This window comes from Triturus cristatus, chromosome 3_2 (genome assembly GCF_964204655.1).
Source record: "Triturus cristatus chromosome 3_2, aTriCri1.1, whole genome shotgun sequence".
Taxonomy (NCBI): Eukaryota; Metazoa; Chordata; class Amphibia; order Caudata; family Salamandridae; genus Triturus; species Triturus cristatus.
Window position 1 is genome coordinate 212,442,805 of NC_140584.1, and position 22,002 is coordinate 212,464,806.

Here is a 22,002-nt window from a genome sequence, read left to right on the forward strand (position 1 = left end):
GAAAAATTACAGGAGGAAGGCAAAATGTTCAGGGATGACCCTGCAAAAAGGGCCAAGTCCAACAGTACCGCCCTATGGACACGGTTTCCTACTGAGCGATTACGATGACCGAATTCGGACAGCCGTTCTGATTCGGTTTGCCTGACACAAAATGGCTGTTGGAATCTGACTTTGGGGGCCCATAGCAGGCCCCTCTTCACCCTGAGGCCTTTGTTTGGGGCCCGTGGGGGTACCCTTGGGACCCCTCTTTGCAACAGTGTGGCAGGCACTATGGGGTGCCTGCCACAGAGTGCAAGATTTTCACCACCCACTCCTTTTTTCCAATGGGAGCCTGTGTTCTCGTTCACAACACAGGCTCCCATTGAAGTCAATGCGAGTCCGACCGAATGATGTTGGGAAGCATCGTAATTGGTCGGTCGGACTCACACAACCCGATTCGTTCAGAAATGATTCCGAGACCGATTTGGTCGGAAGAGTTTCCTGACGTGATCGTAATTGGCCCCATAGTATGTACTGGGACAGGAATGTCCCCTGCAAGGTGTTCCGATGTGTTCCCCTTTCATGAGTGCCCGACTGCATGTATCTGATATCCAGTTTTTAACATGTTTGCCCTAGCCTCACACTAATCTATTGCATGCGCAGAGACCCAGGCCTTTTACATGACATAAAAGAGGGCCTTCTTTTGTCCTGTGACCTTAAGGGGTGTATTAACTGTGCCTACATTGGACTACCAATGGATTACTGTCTCTGTCATGGGTGTAGTACAGGGAATGGTGGTGACAGCATACTATGGTTTGTGAATCCATATTTGTGGCAATCCCTTTTTATCTGTTTCATTGGAATAGGGGCCTACTGACCCAACTGTGCAATGTTTCATTTCGGTGAGCTAACCCGGATCCTACTGCTCACATCCCAAGTTCACATTGTGTGTGTGGCCTGTGTAGTACATATATGGTGTGTATGTGTGAATCAGAGTACTGGAGGCCTGGGTTCCATTTTGGATACCCCAAACCTACCACTGGACACAAGATGGAGATGATGTTGTTTTGCCAGACACTGTAAGTGTTTTGCTAATGTTCCTGAAACTGGAGGGAGGAGACCTTCACACCAAAGTGGCAAAATGGAGACAAGATCACTTTATAAATGTATAACTTCAATTAGCCTTTTGTTGTGAGGAGCTACTGATTTGTCTTCCTTCAGCATTAAGGGTGGGCGGAATTTGCGAAATTGCCTTTCGCAAAATTTAGCGAAATGGCAAAAAATCTCTGCGAACACGCAAGATTTCGCGTGCTCGTGGAGATTTTGGGCTGATTAATGCATTATTGAATTTGAGCTTCAACTCGGGCGCCTGCTTTATTTATATCTGTAAGTGCTTCATGTTGAGGTTTAATTTTTGTGACAGGAGCATCGTGCCAGAATGAATACTGTCCTGCATATTTACCCAAGAAGATGCCACCGTTTTGTGCAATACCTCTACTCAACTGGAGTACTTTCTACTGGCTAATCAGTAAGTGCTACCTCGTTTGGTAAATATATAGTGCTTTTCCTACAGTACAGCTGCATAAAGGGCCAGAAGAGTTGTCTACAGTGACCAGGTGTGTCTGTAACGTTGCCACTGCGCCGACGGGCGCCGGGGTCCCTCGAGTGAGCTTTCCATCATAGTGGGGGAAAGGGCAGGAAGACTTTGCACACCGCTGGTGTGTGGGCCGGGGCCAAACGGGCGGGGCTTCCAAGCAGTTCACATGCCTCTTGTTTATAAAGGGCCAGAGACCGATCAGAGCAACAGATGAGGAGACAGACCCTTCTGGTGTCAGGAACTACACGGGGATTGCGCTTGAGAAACTCATGGGTGCACAGAGCTCCATCAAGGATTACAGCAAATCGTTGACTGTAGATATGGGGAGAAAGCATACCTGCCTAGCCTCGACCATGCTCACAAATGTTTTGTGCTGATTAATGCGTTACTGAATTTGAGCTTCAACTCGGGCACCTGCTTTATTTATGTCTGTAAGTGCTTCCTGCTGAGGTTTAGTGACAGGAGCATCGTGCAAGAATGAATCCTGCTCTGCATATTTCCGTACCGCCGCGAATCGCGGAAATTTCGACATTTTCGTGTTCCACATGGAACGCGAAAATGCCGAAATTTCGCAAGTTCCGCGAGCGGAACGGAATTTGCCGCCCATCCTTATTCAGCATTGTCATTTGGTAGCCGGTGGGTGAAGGTGGGACTGTTGTTACTGTTGTTTAAGGTAAAAAGGGATCCCTTAGGTGAGGCCAACCTTTTGTCATCCTCTGATCACTTTTCAGTGTGGCTGATGACAACCAGCTGCAGAAACTCACTCTTCTTTGTCCCTGTGCAAAGGGTGTGCCAAACTGGAAACAATTCTCCTGTGACGAACATCACTCTACATAACTGGTGTTTCTGGAGAACAGCCTGAAGATGATCCTTGAAAGTAGAACCTACCAATCTAGTTCTGAAAGTGCTAAGAATGAATGGGAATGGAACACACTGACCCAGTTGTTAAAGGTCTAATTTCTCTATCACCAAGGAAGGGAGTGCACCACAGAGTACTCAGAGGACTGTTGTACAAACAAAGCTGAGCCCAACCCTTGCTGCCAGGATTGATTACCTGCCCTGAAGTACCTATATGTCCTCCTGCCTGCAGAGTGGGAAGTAACCTGACATCCCTCCAGTAGGAGTGACTATCCGTGAGGGGTGACACGCAGCATGCTCCTAGGATGGTGGGTCTGCGGATGGGGAGGACTGTGGAGAGGTATCTATATTATTTGGTGTTAATGGGCCTCTGAGTCTCCTGTGCGATTCCTGGATGTCAGACACAAAACAGAGGAAGAACTGCTTCTCTCTGTGTAAATCAATAAGGAAGTATGGATGATAAAATCACCTGTGGAAAAATGATGGCCGCCGCAAATTGAAGTTTAACAGAGCCTGACTGATGACCCCCAAGGGAAGGGGGCTTGAGAACAAACAATAAACTATTAAAATAAAGTAGACTATAGAAGGAGATACAGAGAGAACGAACAGTGAGCTTGTCTTTGAACATCTCTTGGTATTGTTTAGAGTGATTCTCTAAACATCAATTTGTTTCACCTCTTTAGGTAACATGGTATGGGCACCTCTCTAAACAAGACTTCATGTCTTTCCTTCAAAAACCTCCCTTGAAACAATGATAATGAACACGCCACCTGAAATTGCCTGCTCTGTACCTTTACATGATCAGTGCCTCTGTCTTGTTATGCTGTAGCTGTGAATTCCATGTTTTTTTTTTACAAGGGTTTCCTAAAAAACACACTTTATGGTTCACATAGCATTCAAACGTAGGAAATTACCATTGTGCCTGAGCAGGAGGTCCAGTCAACTAGCCACCCTCACACATCAAGAGATCCAATCAACCAATCATCCACTCATACCCGTACGTTCATCGTACTTTCAGGTGCATCACATGTTACATGGATTACACCACAAGAAGTAATCAGTTGTGTCATCAGAAGCAATAAAGAAAGATTATCAACAGTTTTTGGTACACAATCCAAGAGCACATAATAATATTTGCACATAATTCCTTTACAAATGACTTTGAGAGTTTTCGTTTGTGCACACTTATAACGTCTTTAAACCTACAACGATCTCAGGCCATCATTCTATATATATCTATGACCGTTTGTGATAAAATGCTCTGAAGAGTTTTTTCTATCCAACAATTCAACGACGTATCTGAAATACATCCCCGACCCTTGAAAGAATCTCAGCAGTGTTCAAATGGAGTTCCACCCCAGAGTGGATCGCCTTCTGGGATCTATCAACTCCAAGAAGCACCAGAAAGTTCTACTAATCAGAAAGTCTCAATGCGAAGCATCAAGTCTTCCCTGGACATGGTTTAAAGACCTTTGGCCTTCCAAATAGCTGTAGATCTTTCAGGTGATCTGGCAGGATTTTATTGTGCAGCCCTTGCCACTGAGGACCTCCTTTCTGTTCAAGCATGGCTAGGTGCAGGCCAAGCCGCTTGAAAGCCTTAATTAGGAACTGGAAGTTGTTTCTTTCATCAGGGATGTCTGAAAGCAACCAATAACAATAAAAACAATTATTTAACTTAGTTCCTATATTTACTAAGTGGAGTCCATAACTATGAACCATGAATAGTGTATAATGTATCATTTAACAAGCTATATGCCTCAGGTTTACTGCCCCATATCACTATTTGTTGACAGTCTGTAATATGCACACCACACGGATGACGAGGTAGGGTGAGGTACCAAGGGGCACACCGAGGTAAGGACTAATGTTCAAGAACCACCATGAACCTTTGGCCTTTTTAAGAAAGGTTGCTGGCAGTGGGTGGGATCATTAGAATTATGGCACAGCCTGAGACATTGTTCCCAAACTTTGAATTGGCGTGTTCCTTGAATCGCAATACTTGATCTGAGAAACCCGGTTTGACTGGATTCACGATTGTGCCGCTGTACTTGAACTGTTGAAGATTGCGGTCTGACCTGAGCCAGTGTGCCTGAGCTGTGAAGATTGTGGTGTGTTCTGAACCATGGAGCTCAACTTGTCAATACACAGTGTTGCATCTACCTGTATCACAAAATGCCCAAGAGCTGCAGTGAAACCCAACACATTGCATGACCGAAACCATGGCCCAACACTAGACCTGAGAAACTTGATCATGGTCACCACTTTTGATCAAGTTAGGCTGCATTATGCTACATCAATCTTGACCCAAACAGCCTGAGTGGAGCTGCAACAAGCATCAGCCGGACCAGCCATGAAGAGGATCCCATTCTCCACAATGCAGCTTTCCCTGCTGCAGTCACATAGGCCAATACAACTGCTGCGAAGGTCAAGGAAGACTGCAAGCTTGGATTCAACACAGAAGCAATCAGGCCAACAATCTTCTGAGGAGAGAGCAGCTGCCAAGCAAGTGCCAGCCCCAATCAGGGATTGTGAGAGACTCGTGGCTCTGCACCAGGGCCAAAATATTTTAGACTGTGCCCTTACAGTAAAGAACAGGGATGAGCAGGATAATCAACACCTGAGCCTAATCATGCTCTAAGTGATCTACCGGCGGGTATGGAACCACATAGACTAAAGGCAGGGAAAAACTGAAGCCAGTAGGAGGAGGTGGCGGTAACTCATTCTAACAGACACCAAGGGCGTAATTTAGATCATGGCGGATTGGGTTCCATTGTGGATTTTTCAGCAGTCTTCCCACCTGCAGGCTTGAGGGTCCACCCACCTCATATAGATGTTAGCGATTGCAAAGACGAAAGACCGCCGTCACTGCCAGAAAATCTTGGCTGCGTTGATGGTGGTACAGCCACTTTGTCCGCTGGGCCAATCACAATGTGACTTCCTGCCAACACAAATGTGGTGGGGTAACCTCCACACCTACGCTGGAGGAATGGAACACATAAAAGACACTACCTCACCTTTTCTCACCTTCCCACTTCCTGTACCACTGTGGACCCTGTTAGACCTGGCATCTTTTGATGTATCCCCCATGTCTTTTTGCTTTCTGACCTCCTGTTTTTAATGGCATGCTGGACTTCATTTTTGCTGGTTTAGTGTCTCTGCACACTTTTTCACTGCTATTCAGTGCTAAAGTGCAGGAGCTCCTACTGTAAATTGTGTTATGATTGATTTTTGATGATTGGCATATTTGATTTACTAGTCCGTCTCTAGTACAGTGCACTGTTCATGTCCAGGGCCTGTAAATCAAATGCTATCAGCGGGTTTGCAGCAGTGGTCATGCCACCTACACAAGTAGCCTTTCAAAGGTGTCTCAGACCTGCCACGGCAGAGTCTGCGCACAGTTTTTAAGGTGCATACCTTTACCAACTAGAGACCCCCCATTACTAACAGACCTGTTCCTACACACCCTGTCTCTTCTTCTGCTGGCTGATCATGATGCAAATCAACACCGTTGTCAACAGAACCAAAGGTAACCTCCCCGATTCCCTGTTAACTGTTCACATTTGCTCAGGACTCGTGCATTTTTAAATCACTCACACAAGCTATAGCAGGCCAAGTACAATGCATATGTTTCTAATGTTGATGTTTAAGAATTTTAAAGTAACACACCTGAATAACCACATTGTGTTCATAAATTTGGTGCCAGCTGCCTTCCAAAAAAAGGACACTCGAACTGAAATGGATATCAGATAAAAAATCTAAAAAATCAGCATACAGGTCTGTTTAAAAAATCTATGAAAATTGTCACAATACTTTTATGCATTATACATCATTGGGATAAGGGCAATGTAACATCATGCAGAAATTGCACTAGACAAGCTGTAACCCTCACCTCATAGATTACCCGAAAAATCAATGGCAGTCCCAAATTTGAAGCACTCTGCATTAATCATCCATGTAACATTTCCCTTTGTCTAGTGCAAGTCCTGTATTGTATACAATTTCAATTTGCACATTATATTGCAAGGTGCAATGCATATGTGTAAATACTTATCAGTAATCAAGGTGAAACAAACATACCTGTGATAAAATATCCTTAAATAATGTGTCAAGATCTATTTGTTAGTGCAAGTGTCCACTACTATGTTGAATGGGTGCTCCTAAATTTAAATGACTATCACATACCATGTGATCCAGTGTATGTACTTAACATAGTAGACATTTGAAAAGTAGTAGCCCCTGCCATCATGCAAAAGAAAAATATGTACTATACATTTTACACAGAAACATTGCTAGGAATCAAACAATTGGAAAGGAAAATTAATGCCAGGATAAACTTAGTGAAAAAAGTAAAATTGTGATTTATTCACAATGAGATAAGTCTCTCAACTTTTTCTAAACAAGGTAAATGCAAGTCCAAACGGTGTCCAGAAAGTGCTGCACACAGGTGTGCCGTGGCACCCAGCTTGCCTCCAACTGCACTGCCAAGGGAAAGTCTACATCTAGTGTGCATAGTAGGCACCTCATAGATGTTACTTGGAAGGGGGATAGGTTTGGGAGGGGTGGTCATGGTTTTGGGATGAGGCCTTTGCATTTTTTAGGGGGTAGCTTGGGGAGTATTCAGGGTGGTTCCTTTCTTTCGATTGGTGGGTTGGGATGTGGAAGGGTTGGGTTGGAAGGGGTAGGTGTACATTTGGGAGTGGTGGGTTTAGGTGTGGCAGGGGTCAGGTCAAGGGTAAACATACGACTCTCACAGGGAAAATGGGTAGGATGTTAAGGAGGGTGTTGGGATTGGGAGGTAGATGATGTGAAAATGTCTGTTGTGCATATGTCTGTTGAGGGTGCAGGTGTCTGTGGGTCTAGTGTAGGTCATGCATGTTTGGATGTGTGTTGCTTTGTTGTTTTTTATTGTTTGGGTGACTGTGGGCATTTCTACTTTGTGGGTGTGGGTGCTGTGGAGATGCTGGGAGTGGTGCATGTGGTTGTGGTGTCTGGGAGTGTACTTGTGGTCAGTGGTTAATTTGTAAAAATAAATAAGTGCAGGGGCTCTCGTCAGGATGCAGCTTCGACCGGCCCATTTCTCCTGTTAGCTCTGCCTAACACAGTACCAACAAACCCTACAAGTGGGGAAGGGATGTGGTGCAAAGGCCGGAGCTGCCAACTATAGAGCTGGGGTACCAGGTTCGAGCCCCAGAGTCAGCTCAACATTCTGTGATTCTCTGCGAATCACTTAATCTCCCTGTGCCGACCAAAAATGAATGTGTCCTTAACTGGTGCTCAAGCATTGGTGTTGATGATTAAGTGCTGGTGCTGAGCACTAGAAACCACTGGATTAAATTAAGCACTGCTTGTGGTGGTGGGTGTGGCTGTGGTGGTGGTTGTGGTGTCTGGGAGTGTGCTTGTAGCAGTGCATGTGAGTGTGGGGGTCAATGTGGTGTCTGGGGGTGTGCTTGTGGTGGTGGATGTGGCTGAGGTGGTGGTGGTAGTGCATGTGAGTGAAAGAATGGTGGTGACTGCAGTGTCTGTGGTTGTGCTGGTGGTGGGAGGTGTCATTCTGTTTGGATGCATGGCTGTGTTTTGTGATGTTTGGGATTCTGTGTGAGTCTGCTGCTTGTGTCTGTGTGAGGTGTGAGTGTGCTTGGGAGGGACAAGTCTAGGAAAAGGGAATGGGGACGGGGCAGGAGGGGGACACAAGATTGGAATGGTTGGGAGGCTACAGTCAGTGAGGAGGCTGGACTTAGAAAAGACCTCTGTATTCCAAGCCCATGGAGGCTATTCAGTAGTGCAGTCTGGCCTACAGAGATGTTACTGAGAGGTCAATAGCTTTTTCACTCCGCGCAGCTGGGGGGACAAGAACAGGTGGTGAGATGCCTGGAGAGAAGGAGACTTCACCTCTTGTAGGGTGGTGGATGTGGCCAACTGGGGGGAGCAAGAGGGAGGGTGGAGATGGCACTCTAGGTGGCAGGCAAGGATGCAGGTGTAACAGGAGCAATAGAGTCTGCCACCACTAGGGAGTGCTTGCTGTAGGAAGCCTCAGAAGAAGATGTTGATTTGCTGACAGACTCAGTTGTACACCCCTCCCCCTCTGTGCCCCTGGGTTCCTTGGTGTCAGTGGTGTCCACAGTAGAAACACAGCTGCTTCCTCACCTATGTTGGCAACTTCTCATTCGCCTGCCCCGGATGATGCTGAAATGACATATACAATAGTATTATTGGATCTGTGCAAACAGAAATGATCATGAACTTTGATCACAAAACAGTTCCCAAGTTTTCATATTTCGCCTGCTTCAAACCTCTCAAACTTTGGTTTTACATTAGCATAAGGCAACATTTTCAGAAAACATTTGGTCACAGTTGTGGCATTCCCCATGACAGCTCCTATATTACGTATGATCTTGTCTCTTATCCATTATTATGTTTTTCCAGGAACTGTTTCACACCTTTGAATGTTTGGCCTTTGTTGTCTAGAATAGTGAATCGATGTCAACAAAAAGGGGATACATCAAAAATAATTTTGTACAGTGTGTTCACTAGACCATCAAATCTGCATTGATTTCATTCTCAATAAGTAAAATATGAATCAATGTGTGTCAACAAATTCTGCAGTGGTGTACCAATAGTAGCATAAACTGAAAGCAGGATACCTTTATTTGGGCATTTAACAATGGTACACTTACTTCAAGTCACCAAAGTATATGACAATTGTCCGAATGTATACATGAATTCTGTACTGAAGTAGCTTAGCAATGTATCACATACTATGTACATACCTATGCTGATGAAGACAGTCTGAAACACATTTTTGTGTGGATTGACAAATAACTTATACAGCATAAGTTAATACTTAGCCCTTGAAATATTTCTAATACACTTCAGTACATAGCAATGCTTCACATTTGACTCCTAAATATCTCTAGTTACTTGAACTTTATTGTATCCTTGTGAAATTGTTTCACTAAATATGTTGGCTTCCACTGTAGTCAAAACATTGTACATTCATAAATGATATTTACTTTACCGATTGAAATGTAAATCACAATATACAACATATTACACCTTGATGCATTTTAACATTTGCCAAATAAGTCATAAGTTTGGCCTGATTCTGAGTTTTCCTGATGGGATACTCATACATTTATATGATGGAACAATCCATCTTCTACAATACCTTTAAGTTTCCCATTTTTCTCCAGCATTGATTTTTCCTCTGGACATGACAAAGAACATTGAGGAATGGCTTTGGGTATGTATTACGCCATCACCAATGTGTACACATTCCTGTCTGTGTTTTATCAAAAATTGCATGCCAATCTCTCACTTTTAACATGTATGAAACAGTATAGCTGTATATAGATGAATATAAATACGCATATGTTTTGACTCCATAATGTAGCCATCAATTCTGTGGTCACTGGTCATTTTAGATCACATGCTCACTTTTGTTTGTACAGAATCCCAGTTTACCAATGTGACGTTTAGTACATCCACTGTATCATAAGTGCCTAGTATGCTATTTTACATGTAATAGGGCTACCATTACATTATCCACAACAGTGAAAGAGCATTACATCTAACACAATAAAGACTATTGGCCTGTTTCGTACAACTGTCCCTCATAAAATAAAAGAACCTGTTGAATATGTTGAGTTTATGCAGCCATGTGTCTGCTCAGAACAGTTCTTTAGTTGTGAGCAGGTACCAGGTGGGATCCTTTCTAACAAATCAATATACAAAGCGTATCATCATTCACATTGTGCTACACTTAACAGCTTAAAGAACTATTTTTGGGGGTTGGACATGGGTCACCCTCAATGTTGATAGGAAAAATCCTGGCTCTAACACAAAATGAATTATGTAACGTGAAAATAACTTACCCCCTTGGTGCAGCTTTTGGGCCCTCAACTGCCCATCTAGCTACTGATAGGCCACTGCAAGTATATGGGCAATGGGGGGGGGGTCAGGTTGCAACACACATGTACGCACAAGCTGGACTTCAGCTGCCTTTCAGTTCCAACATTGTAGGTCCTCCCACCTGTTGTGGAAATGGATGTTGCGCTGCTTGTAGACCCCCAAGGTCCGCCCCGACCTGGTGATGGCCTTCCATATGAGCCGCTTCTGATGGGTGTTGACCTGTATGTAAAGAAATGAAAAAAAAATGATTTCATGACTTTGTCTTTATTGATATTACAAACTTTTACTACATCTATTACTAGTATAAGTCATGAGTAAGCATACAACATGTGTATTGTCACATGCTGACCAAAACCAATATCTTAATACACACTTTTGTAGTGACCTGTTGTCTATCTTCATCCCATGTCATGGTCTAAACTCAGCAATCTAGGCCTGTGAAATCATCTAGCCCAGGCGGCTCCTATATGTTCTATGATGTGACCTACTTATGATCAGTGCAAAAGATTGTGAACTACTGAAGGCTAAACATAAATGATTATGGCACAGTGAATAGTGGCCACTGTGAGTAAGGGACCTGAAGTTTGAACATGACACACTTTGAAATGGGAGTTAAATATAATGAAGTATTAACACAAGAAGTTGTGAAACTCTACCTTTCAACTGTCATCCATTTAAAAACATTCAGGGGTGTATTTTTAAGCGCACCTCAAATTTTTACCTGTTTATGACAGATGTACTGCAGTGCTTCAGTTGTTCGATCCAGTGACTCAGCCCCAGCCTGGCCCATTATTCTGACTGAGCACTGCTCATTGTAAGGCTTTGTTATCTGCAGCCTGATGATCATGATGTCACATAAACACAGCTTTCCTTTAACTTGTACATGATGAATTCTGCTGCGCCAGCAGAGTTTTGCCCACTCCGCACGGAGTTGAAAAATACTCCAGAAAGTGACGCAGAGTGAAGTTTTTTCTCTCGAGTGGCTCGCCAATGGTATTTTGGTGAGTGCTTGCAAGAAAAATTAATGCACTAGACTTCCTCCTGGCAAGATTTCTCATTGCGGGCAGTTGCAGCAGGTTATGACCACTTGAGAAATCTGCCATTTGCGTTGAGGAAGCTGCCGCTCAACTAGAATGTTAACTTGAGCAGCAGAAAGCAGCAGTGCCCTCTGGCATCACACATTGTTCTGTTTGCACTGATTTTACAGCACAGGATACGTTCGTAGCACTTAAAATCAGTGCGAGCGGCTGGCGGAAGAGGGTTGGGAGCTACTGGTAGGTCCAATACAACTGTTTTGTAGCACCCTGATCTAGACTGGGGTGATTTGTGGGATGATACACATAGCTAATATCCTTTACATTTTGTTTGTACCAAATACATATTTATGTACAGTTGAAACAAGTATATAATGTGTTTCCTAATTTCCATGATGTGACTTGTCAACTTATCACAAGTAAATTAAACATATAAATACATATATCTCTACATACACACCAAATAGAATCCAGGGCTTTAAACAACCAACACATAATAAGTGTGTTGTTCACTTGACATTGTAGGGCGCTTTCAAATCCCAGACATCATTGTCCTATGTAAAGACCAAAATACATGACACTTAACATCAATCAGTACGCTTCACTCAGTAACTCAAAAGGGCATTGTAGCCTTTGTTAATGGAAAAGAACAGTTAGACAGATTCACATATACATTTAAAAAATTTACCTATTCCTCTGGTGAGCCATAGAGCTGGCCATACAGGGAAAGGACCTCATTTGACTGCAGTATTCAGAAAAAATATCGAAAAGAAATATATCGCCATACAAAAATATTGAGTCCAAAAAATAGTGATATGGAAATATCATTAGCAAGGATATCAATGCCAAGAATATCGATTTTAAGGTAAGTAATATATTTTTTTTAAATATTGAAGTCATTACTATTGTTTGCAAAAATATAGGGCCTAATTTTGTTGTCGGGTGGAGTTGCGTCTGCCCTACACCATTGCGGGCTGGAACCGACCATAGGTTCCAACCGTCAGATTTGGATGAGACCACCCAATTGGGTGGCCAGAAACATGCATTTCCCAATGGCAGTTTGAGTGACTGGCAGAAATGTCCCACACCACAAGCTGTCATTGGGAAATGGATATTTTCAAATATCCCTGCACCATGTGTGCCTACTACACTGTGCAGGGATGTTTGCCCCCCAGGCCCCAAAGACACTTTCCGACACCCTTTCCATGTCGGACAGGCCGACATGAAAAGGCTGTCGGAAAGTGTCATCATAATTCTGACTCAGCTCCACAGTCATTATGGGATTAAAGTGGATCCTGACGCTCCAAGGGGCTCCTTGAGCCTGTCGAAAGCGTGTCAGAATACCCCAGCCGGTTTCGCTCTGACCGCCGTCATCCTAATACGGCGGTCTGACTGAAACCGCTGGTCAGGTGCTTTCCACACAAAATCTGTAATCAGTCCCATAGTTTTTTAAAATATCATTTTTTTGTTATTGTTATGTTTAAATGTATAGGATGTAATTTTTTTGTATAATTATTGTTCATGTTTTTTTATATATTTGTTGAATTATTTGTAGTTATTAAATTAAATGTAATTACATTTTGTGTTTTTGAGTTCCTTAGCGGGTTGTTGGTAGATATGAGTATAGGGTGGGATTAATTTAACTATAATAACTTAATGATCATTTGTATTTAATATTATTTATTTAATTATGTTAATCGTGCTATTTTTAAAAAAATGTAAATATTATGTGCGGGTTGTGGAGTTTACAGGGGTAAAGGGTGGGAAGTAATTTATTTTTAATTGATTAATAATTAGTTGTTCATTAATATTAACATGTATTTGATAATAAATTATGTTAATTGTGTCATTGTTTTAAAGTGTGGGTTGTGGGGTTATAGGGGTAAAGATTGGGAAGTCATTTATTTTTTATGAATTAATAATTCGTTTTTAAATAATATTAATTAATTAATTGACTGGAGTGGGAATAGTAAATTGTAACCCTCCTCTAGCCAACACTTTCCCTACTCCTGTACTAATTGGAGATGGAATAGTAAATTTTACACCTTCACACTCCACAGTTTCACTACTGTTCTACTGGTTGGAATGGGTATAGTAAATATTACCTATCCACAGTCAAGCACGTTCACTACTGTTGCAGTTACTGGAGGGAGATTTGTAAATTTTACTCACTTTTATTATTTTTGTGTTGTGTGAAGTGAGAGTAGTAAATGTTTTATATACTTACTATGATAGTTTGCGTAGTTTTGTTGAAGAAATAGTATATATATTACAGTTTATATTTTATAATTTATTTCATATTGTTATAATTTACATTATGTTTTTGTTTATTTAAAATGATAATATTTTTAATTATTAATGTTTTGAATGTGTAAAATATTTTTTACTTAATTGAAAAAAAATTAAGTTATGTACTTCTTTAATTAGATTAACACTTTTTTTAAAGGTTTAAGGTTCTTAGTATATATATATATGTATATTTTTTAATTGTTATATTATTTAAAACTTTTGAAATTATAATACAAATTAAAATTATTCGTTTAATAACTGTTTTTAAGTTGATATATGTATATATATATTTATTATTATATAGGTGTGTTTCACTTTTTTAATTAGGCTAAATTGTTATATTTGTTAAAATATATATTAAATCCTTTTTAAAATTAATGTTACTATTTAATATATTTAATATTTATCATGTTATTTATATTTAAAACATTATATTTAATACAACAATATTAATGATATCCATATTTTTTCTCTTACCATTATAAGTATAGAATGACAATATTTTTGAAATCGATATTTTGGATGCAATATTCTTGTATTGTGAAATTTTGTTTCGATATTGCATCAGTGAACCTTTGCCAGCAACTCAGGCAGGGGCCCTTTCATCTGCTCGACCTGGCATGGTTACTCCCAGAGGTCACAAACAGCAGCAAATGTGGAGGAGGTCTTGATAGCAGCAGCAGTGTCAGGAGGCAAGTGAGCTCTTTTTCTAAATGCCTCATGCATGTACGCAACATAATCAATCTTCAGCAGGGAGGGACACAGCCATTGGTCTTCTACCATTACGTTCACCAATGTTGCCCCATGGCTGTGTCCATCATGGAGTTTACTGCCTACTGCGCAGTCTACTTCCGCCGCACCCATCTGATTCCAAATGTCCTATCGACAAGGTAATTTATTTGTATACAATATGGCAATCCAATCATCCCCTGAGGAACTGGGTGCTATAGTTTAAATGTGAAAATGTTCGGGGCTGGAATTATTAGCACATCGGTCAACAGTCAAACTGGGCATAGCAATTATTATATACCATTAATCAGTCACTCATGTATTAAAAAACAAAGGCGTATTGTCTTTAACAAAAGTATATTTTTACATGACTGCATCAATATTTTCTTCATATAAATTGTGAACACATGTGTTATGAAAACATTATATACAGCAACGCATCAGTATATCAACACTGGCACCACCACAGTATCCCTAAAGAAATTACTAATCTGCAATCATTACAGGGCTATCAGAAATTTCAAAATACTTGTTGCATGGATTCTGCTCAGGAACAGAACTCTGCTTGGGACCATATACCATCGGCATGTAGTGACCGAGTCACCATACTACCTCAGTACCTATGAGCCCGAGTCTGACTAGCTATAGCACCTCACTTGCCCTCCTAACCTTACCAGAGAAACAAGTGACATGGCACCCTAGAACACAACCCTCTCAGGGTTTGCGGTAACAGGACACACCCTTTCGCTCTCTCACTCATACTCCTCCACAATAGGATAAACAAGAGACACAATGAAAGTTTAGAATATTTATCTAACCTATTGTGCTCTGAAATGCAGATTTCATTCCACAATTAGAAAACAAATGCATATCAAAAATATTGTTAGCATGGCTAATAAACCAAATTCTGGAAAAAAAACCTATCATGTTATAAGACAGATGAACCTAGCCCCCCCTTTCTACTGTAGCTAAATGATTATATATCAATGATCTCTGGGATTACTGGCAGACCCCGTACCTTAGCATACACAGATGGACATTCAACATCTTAGCAGGCGTAGCAATCTTGTCTCCAAGTCTCAGTGTTCACATTTAAAGTCTTATACTCAGCTATATGGTAATACATGTGTGCTCACAAAACACAGCTTTGTTCTTGTGTTATGTCTGGGTGCTAGTGTCTGACCAGAGAGAATAACAAGGGGCAGTGTTGTTTGACTTTGTCTATGGTGTTCAGACAAAATCCCAGAAAAAGAACAGAACACGCAAACATATGCAAGTACCATGTGAAAGTACAGTAAGCGTATTTATATAGTACCTTGTGCAGATAAAGAGGCGGCCTACAATGTGCACAACTAGACTAACATAGGAGAAACTACAATGGACCATGAAGGAAACACACAACGCATTCATAACTATTCCAAACAGAGGCCCACAAAATATGTTTGGCCCAGGGACCAGAAACCCCTTGACATGTCTATTGTGGGAAATCTATTTGCTGATAAGTCGATGGAAATGGGTAAGAGTGTGGTATAATGCCAGTTGCGTCCACAACGGTGTCAATTTTGGACATTATCAAGCAGGAACAGCAGCAGCAGGATGTATAAAGCTGAGCACAGGTGAGTTTCATCCTAATATCCCTCCCTTTTTGCCAGCTCAGATGTGGAGGTTTCACCACTACAGTCACATCAGCAGGAAGGCACATTGTGATTGGGCTGGCAGAAATACTGGCGGATGGCCCTCCAACAGATGCATTTGTCTACCCCGCCACTGCTGAGATTTCCTGGTGGTGGCGGCAGTGCAGTGGTGTTATTTTTTCTAAGAAACCACATGCATCAAAATAGAGCAGTCAGACTGCAAACTGTGCAACGGTGTTTCTGACGCCGTTTCAACGGCAGTGCCGTGACCGCCAAACTCGTTATCAGGCCCTATCTGTCCACTTCTGGTGCCAACATCTGATTGCACTAAACATCATTCTACCTTACATGGTTGATGTACAGGGCGTTCACTGCTATTTCATGTCTTGGACGTGCACAATCTTGTTTGCACATGTTTCCATTTATATGATACTGACCCCAAAAAGGGCTTCCATCAATGTTACACTGACCTACGTTTCCATTGAGGTGCATCAATGGAGTGTCTTGATCATCTATGATATTGCTGGATTCTCTAAGGCTTGGTTACCATAGGCCTAATATTATATGTGTTGGGTGTGGTGCATGCTCCATCAGGACTCTTGATACCTCAAACCAACATTGACTTTGACTTCCTAACATGGGGCTCCCTCTTTTCTCTTGTATTCACACATTCACATCTCCCATGGACAACAGTACATAATGTAAGTGTGGATACAGGAAACAAAAGGCAGAAGGACTCCTGACTCCAATTAGTCTCAGCTGACCACTGTGGACTAAGCCCTACAGGAGACCTGACTGGAGAGAAACCTGGAGGATGCTAAAGTGACCCAACTTAACCTTATCACTTTAATACAAGATTGGAAATAAGAGCCTCATTTAAAGTTTGGAGTTAACCGAAAGCACTTCAATTTATGTTGCAAAGTCTAAAAAGAGAACAGAATCCATTAGCTGCATTTCTTTCACAATATTAATAATATGGTAGAGAAGATTCAGCCGAAAGATTTTACTTCATATCTACAGTTTGCTATATGAATTAGAGAATTTTCAATTCCCTCTAAACTATAAAAAAACCCTTTAGTTATTTTTCCTCCCCCTGAACTCCAGTATGGATTATAGGGGGGGTTCTCCCTTAATTTTCCAGGTTTGTCCTGGTTTCAGACCAATGAAGGTATCTGGCCTGTCTTTCCACACCTGTTACAAGAATTCAGGAATCAAAAATTGAAAAAGATCTCATTTAGAGTTTGGGAAGAACAGTAAATTCCAGAAATTCTTTAAGTCTCCCAGTTTTATGGTATTTATTTTTTTAACATTTCCATCTGTAGTTATCCATATTTATTTTTTGGCCATCTTATTGGTATTTATCCATATTTATTTTGTGTTTTTTAACAAATCAGTTGATAACTGATATATTTCCACATTTATTTAATGGGTAAGCATACACTCAGTCAGTCAGTAAACCCTTTAATTGATTTAGTCTAAGAAAACTATAAAGTATATAAAAACAACAGTACAAATGAGTTGCCAAAACAATAATACAAACAGTCCATCAATAGATCTCATGAATAAGAATGGAACAACCCAGGTAAAAACCATGATACATAAAAACGGACAATAGGTGTGGCTACCATTGGATATACAATAGGGCTGATCTTACTTGGATAAAATTCAATGACTATAATGAGGACAAATAAACTTGAAACACAGTCTAGAATATTTAGGACAGATAAAAACAATGTGCAATGTATCGAAAAAAGCAACAGGGTCACAAGTGCTAAATGGAGGCTCAGAGGACTTATGGAAGCGAACCATAAGCTGGGAAACAGGTTTAGATGACAATAAGTCAAAAGAAGTCTATGGAGGGCAGGTATATCAATTGTCAGGTAAAAATCAATGTTGTTTGGAGATTTAACAAAAAATAATGTGTGAGGGAACTTTTAGACAAGTCACGCACAGCCCATTTTTCCTGCGTTTTGCAATAAAAATCTTTTTTGACACACAACATATCAGTTTAAAGATACAGTCGGGGTAAGAAAAGAGATCAGTTCTGCCAACATCTCTCAGGGTACAATTACGCCCGTAATCCAGACCCAGACATTCTCTTAAAATTCTTCTATTAAAGGCGAGTTTCCCATTGAGCCAGAGTGAAAACGTCAGTAATTAGGGGCAGTCTTGCATGTTGTCTGAAATATAACCTTTAATCAATTCCTCATGAACAATCTGTGATGGTACACTTGGGAGGAGCCTCAAACCCCTTCTCGAAAATTGTTTTTAAAACTTGGAAATAGAATCTACTGGCTGAATTCTATCCACAATAATATCCATATGGTCGGCAGGATTTAGCAGATGGATTCTACTTTGTATTAACTGTTTCCTGCATACACTGGAGGCCCTAATTCCAAAGATCAAAAACTGGGACAGCGGATCTGCAGCAGTTGCAAAATGACCTCAGTGGGTATAAAATACTGCATTGTACCCCTTAGAGATTTTGGTGTCAAAGCTAAGGGCTATATTTATCAACATGTTGGGTCACCCTTGCACCACACAATCTAAAACAAGGGTGGGGCAAAACCTAGATTAGATTTACTAAGCCATGCAAGACCACCTTGCATGGCCATGCGGTGCTTGCTAAATATGGAGTACTGCAAGGCAGCGCAAGTCACTTCCTTTTAATACTTTGCCCCAGGGAGGCATTCCATGGGCAGAGCATAGGTGTTTCCATGAATCCACTCATGGATTTCTGCAACACACATAGGAAGAGGAAAAGGCCTCAAAGGATTGTTTTTGTGCATAAAGGTGTCCCTTCCTGCACAAAAACAATCCTGTCTGCAATGCAGGCACCCTTGCACCATGGTGCAAGGGTGCATGAGTTGGCACTAGGCAGCACATAGAGTGCCAACATAAGGAGAGAACAAGAATGTGACATTTAATGTTAAATATGGAACATTCCTACCCACTTCCTGTCAGATAACACAGTGCAGCAAGGTATTTTGCTTCACTGTGTTGCATGACATATTGATAAATACATCCCTAAGGGCCAATCATGGCAAAGTAACGCAGCACAGCACAGCAAGTCACTTTGCCACGTGGCGTTAAAGAGAAAAGGCAGGAATACACTGTATTTAAAAGAATATAACACATCCCTATCCTTGTCCCTTGGCTGGCACCATTTTAGCTGCATAGCACCAATGCAGGCACCCTTGCACCATTGTGTACGGGTACCTACATTTTAGGTGGGATTGTTTTTGTGCAGGATGGAACACCTTCCTCCACAAAAAAAATCCTGAGAGGAAAATATCCTCTTTCTATGATGCTGCAGAATGCAGCACACATATAAAGAAGAAGTAACAAGGAGAAATAAATATATTTCTCATGTTTATGCCTCACCTAGGGAAGCGCACCTTTTTGGGGCATTTCCAGGTTTACCAATTCTGGTAAATCTGCCCATGCATCAAAAAACTGGGAAGTTGCTTTGGAACACCTATGCAATGCCTCCCTAATGCAGAGTAAAGCAATGCAGCCATTTGCTCTGCACTGTTGTACTCAAGATTTATAAAGCTACTTAGGGCCACGCAAGGTGGCCTTGTGTGGCTTCATACATTTTTTTTGTTATTTTGCTCTTCCACAACTTTGCGTGGTGCAAGAGTGACGCACTGGGGCTTGTACATATGCCTCTGACTTTTTAGCTGGAACTCAATGGCAAAATACATAGTTTCAAGCAACCCTCACCAGCTTGAACATCTTACCATATAACACAAATATTTGGAGGTCCAAGACAACATATAAGCTCCACAGTAAATACTTTGACTGGTGTGACCAGCTCACTTTACCGTTCCTCCATTTTATTGCATTTGGCCTGAAATCGAACAAAAACCCAGGTCAATTGGGCACTATGGGGCTGATTACGATGATGGTGGAACCACCACTGACAGGCTGTCATTGGCGGTCCCACTGCCATCGTAACCATGTTCTCCGCCCACCATATTACAATGGCAGGTGGATAGTTGTTGGTTGTAAGGACAGACCGCCACGCATCTGACGGGCTCCGGTGCAGCGGAGGGGTTGTATTCCCTAAATTGGTGGTGGTGCCTGCCAGGCACCATCGTAGGCATTACAATGTCTCTTTCCGCCCGCCTTTTCAAGGCGGTTAACCTGCCATGAAAAGGCAGGCGAAAAGGACTTTAAGGGCCCATAGCAGGTGCCCCTACCCCCTGGCCCTCAGCTGTGGCATTTGGGATCTCTGCACCATGTGGCAGGGACCACATGGTGCCAGCCATGTAGTGCAGGGATATGCTAAGTATCCCCTTTTTGCACTGCGGCATGTGCTGCAGCCAGCAGTACTCACCACAATGCAAAACATAGGCATTGCAACTGCTGTGGTGGTGGTCACATCTAATGTCTCTAGCGGGACCACCGCCAGCCTGTCGGGTGGTCCAATTTGCGAAAGGGTGGTGGTCGGACAAAAGTCCGTCCGCCATCCTAATCAGACCCAATGACTTTCAAAAGACACTTTGAATTTTCTTGCCACTTTTTGCCTTAAAGCTTTTAAAATTCATATTTCCTTTTTCCTTTGTACAACTTCATTATTTTTATGTCTTTTTGCTGAATAAATTTGTCTTGACTTTTCTGAATGGGTTTGGGAAAACAATTGTGTTTTGTTCTTGACTTTACCATTGCTTGTTAAAGAATGACATTTTGCTTCACAAGTGTCCACACAACCCTTAATAAAATTAGGCCTTGATTCTTGCATGTATTCATTTAGGCCAAAGACTTTTAGGTGTGGCCTACAATTGCTGAACTAGGATGAAATAGACTATACAAACCACCAGGACCCCGCACTAATTCCATCAGTGATATCATGGAATTCATCACATCTGTCATCAACAAGGCTAGCACCTTCATCCTCCTTGGAGACTTCAACTTTCAAATAGAAAACTGCACTGGCACAAACTCTATGGCCCATTTAGAAAACCTCAGAAACCTTGGCCTCATCCAGAATGTTAAAAATCCCACGTAAGTCACCTGACACCTACTGGAACCAATTTCTTCTCAATCAGTAACATCACGGTTGACAAGCAAGAAACTTTAATGAGTGCAGACCACGCTCTCATCCGTTTCAGCCTACCATTCCAGGACTTCAATAGACCTACCACCACAGGAGCCATCTGCAGTTGCTGGAAAAGTATTGCAGAAGAGGAATAGGCTCCTGCCATCTCAGTGCCCCGGTACAAGCACACAAGCAGCTTGGAAAAAGTCATAAATAACCTAAGTACAAAAATACTGAGAAAAAAAATATCGATGTCAAAAACATCGTTGTTAAAAATATCGTTTTTTATTTAAGTTAAAAAAAAAAGTAAAATAAAGTAAATAATAAATATAATTAAAATAAACATAGTTAAAAATATTTTTAAATGCTTACAAATTATAAGTAATATATATAATTTAAAAATAAATTGAACATATACATAAAATATATAATATATATATATACTTACTTATTAATATGTTTTAATATTTATTTTAATCACTTATAAATTGTTTTTTTATAAATTATAAATACATCTATACACATAAAACAATAATATAAATAACAATTAAAAAAATATATATAACAAATTTAAACAATTTAAATGATTTTTAATCTTTTTAAAATTAATTATACAGTACATTAGCTAAAATAATACAAAAAATATTAGATAGCGGAAGAAATAAAATTACTATTCCAAACCCAGTGATTGCAACAGTAGGAAAAGTGTTGGATAGCGTAGGGGTAAAAATTACTATTCCCACTCCAGTGAGTGCAACAGTAGGGAAAGTGTGGGATAGCGGAGGGGTAAAAATGACTATTCCCACTCCAGTCAGTGCAACAGTAGGGAAAGTGTTGGATAGCGGAGGGGTAAAAATTACTATTCCCACAACAGGGAGAGCAACAGTAGGGAAAGTGTTGGATAGTGTAAGGGTAAAAATTATTATTCCC